The sequence below is a fragment of the Scomber scombrus genome, chromosome 20 (assembly GCF_963691925.1).
Source record: "Scomber scombrus chromosome 20, fScoSco1.1, whole genome shotgun sequence".
Classification (NCBI taxonomy): domain Eukaryota; kingdom Metazoa; phylum Chordata; class Actinopteri; order Scombriformes; family Scombridae; genus Scomber; species Scomber scombrus.
In genome coordinates, this window is record NC_084989.1 from 23411328 (window position 1) to 23413823 (window position 2496).

Consider the following 2496-nt stretch of genomic DNA (forward strand, 5'->3'; position numbering starts at 1 on the left):
CCTCCTTTCCTCCCTTCCTTCCTCCCTCCTTTCCTTTCTTCTTCCTCCCTTCCTCTTTTCCTTCCTTCCTTCCTTCCTTCCTTCCTTCCTTCTTTCCTCCATGCTTCCTTCCTTTCCTTCCTCTTTTCCTTCCTTCTTCCTCCCCTTCCTCTTTTCCTTTCTCCCCCCCCTCCTACCTTCCTTCCTTCCTTTCCTTCTTTCCTCCCTTCCTTCTTTTCTTTCCTCTGTCCTTTCCCTCCCTTCCTTTCTCCCTCCCTCCTTCCTACCTTCCTTCCTTATTTCCTCCGTCCTTCCTTCCTTTCCTTCCTCCCTTCCTTCTTTCCTTTCCCCCTTCCTTCCTCCCTCCCTTCCTTCCTTTCCTTCTTTCCTTCCTTCTTCCTTCCTTCCTTCCTCCCTCCCTTTTCTTCCATCCTCCTTTCCTTCCTCCTTCCTTCCTCCCTTAACTCGAGCACAACAGGAGGGTTAACTGGAGGGATTCATCAGTTCCCAGTTGAGTCTCTATGAAGTCTTCATGTCTGCAGGTAACGCTGTAATCTGACGCTGTGTATCAGATTACCTTCAGATTATAACAATAGAACTATACATACATACAGACAGAGGGGGGGGGGTTCTGTGTTTCAGCTGCAGAAGGCAAAGCAGCTTTATTTAACCCTCCTGTTGTCCTCGAGTCAAGGAAGGAAGGGAGGAAGGAAGGAAGGGAGGAAGGAAGGAAGGAAGGGACGAAGAAGGAAGGAAGGGCGGGAGGAAGGAAGAAGGAAGGAAAGGAGGAAAAGGAGGAAAGGAAGGGAGGAAGAAGGAAGGAAAGGAGGGAGGGAGGAAGGGAAGGAGGGAAGGAAGGAGGAAAGGAAGGGAGGAAGAAGGAAGGAATGGAGGGAGGAAAGAAGAAGGAAGGAAATGAAGGAAGGAAGGACAGAGAAAATAAGGAAGGAAGGAAGGAAGGTAGGAGGAAGGAAGGAAAGAAGGACAGAGGAAGGGAGGAAGGTAAGGGGAGGAAAGAAAGAGAGAAGGAGGGAGGGAGGAAAGAAGGAAGGGAGGAGGTAAAGGAAAGAAGGAAGGAGGGAAGGAAAGAAGGAAGGAGGGAGGAAGGACAGACGGAAGGAAGGAAGGGAGGAAAGAAGGAACAGTCAAAACAGACGGGGTCAATTTGACCCGGGAGGACGACACAAAGGTTGAATAGCGAGAAAAAGAACAAGAACAAAGTACAGGAAAATAGAAAGAGAGAAAAAAAATAAAAAGCTTTGAGTCGTGTGTTAAGTTCAACGTGTGACTGACAGGTGGATAAATGACGTGTTGAATCAGCAAAATGAGCTCAAGATCACAAAATCTCTACAAAAAGTTGTGAGCATTTTTTGTAGACTGCACTTCTGCCCCTTCGATAGCTCAGTTGGTAGAGCGGAGGACTGTAGAGGATTAACAATAGACATCCTTAGGTCGCTGGTTCAAATCCGGCTCGAAGGAGGTGATGTTTTGGGGCAACTGTGGTTGAGGAGGTAGACAGGATCACCAAACAGTTGTAGGGTTGTTGGTTCGACTCCCAGCTCCTCATGTAGACCTTCAGAATGGTGCCACAAAAGAGACTGTTCCTCGTCAGCAGGTTAAACGTCTACAAACAAAAACCTTCATTATTGTAATGTGTCTTTAACCCTCCTGTTGTCCTCGAGTCAAGGAAGGAAGGGAGGAAGAAGGAAGGAAGGGAGGGAGGAAGGAAGGAAGGATGGAAGGAAGAAGAAGGAAGGACAAGAGGGAGGAAGGAAGGAAGGGAGGAAGGAGGAAGGAAAGGAGGAAGGAGGAAGGAAAGGAGGGAGGGAGGAAGGAAGGCATGAAGAAGGAAGGAAAGGAGGGAGGAAGGAAGGATGGAAGGAAGAAGAAGGAAGGACGAGAGGGAGGAAGGAAGGAAGGGAGGAAGGAAGGAAGGAAGAAAGGAAGAAGGATGGAAGAAAGAGAGAAGGAGGGAGGGGAGAAAGGAAAAGAGGAAGGAAGGAAGGAAGCTAGGGGAAGGAAAGAAAGAGAGAAGGAGGGAGGGAGGAAGGAAAGGAAGGAGAGAAGGAAAGAAGGAGAGAAGGAGGGAGGAAGGAAGGACAGAAGGAAGGAAGAAAGGGGGATGGAGGAAGGAAAGAAGGAAGGGAGGAAAGAGAGGAGGGAAAGAAAGAGAGAAGGAGGGAGAAAGGAAGGACAGACGGAAAGAAGGAAGAGAGGAGAGTCATATGAAGTCTGCAGAAACCCTGATTACAATTCACGTCGGCCTAAAGACTGGGATAGGATCTTTTTTCCATTACTTATCCTCATGCACACACACACACACACACACACACACACACACACACACACACACACACACACACACACACACACACACACACACACACACACACACCCTGGTCAGTTCCCAGCCCTGCTTGCATACACAGAGTAAGAAACGTCACCTGTGCTTTGCGGCCTGCAGCACCAACTAACTTCACTCAAACACCTTTACATCAGCAATGAATGAATGATGAC

At 48.5% G+C, this 2496-nt stretch overlaps 1 non-coding gene across 1 annotated transcript; it reads left to right on the forward strand.

Annotated features, from left to right (window-relative positions):
* The first annotated feature begins 1369 nt into the window (after positions 1–1369).
* Positions 1370–1458, forward strand: trnay-gua (transfer RNA tyrosine (anticodon GUA)). The gene is given in 2 exon segments: positions 1370–1406; positions 1423–1458. It is a non-coding gene; the product is annotated as a tRNA-Tyr (tRNA).
* The last annotated feature ends 1038 nt before the right edge of the window (positions 1459–2496 follow it).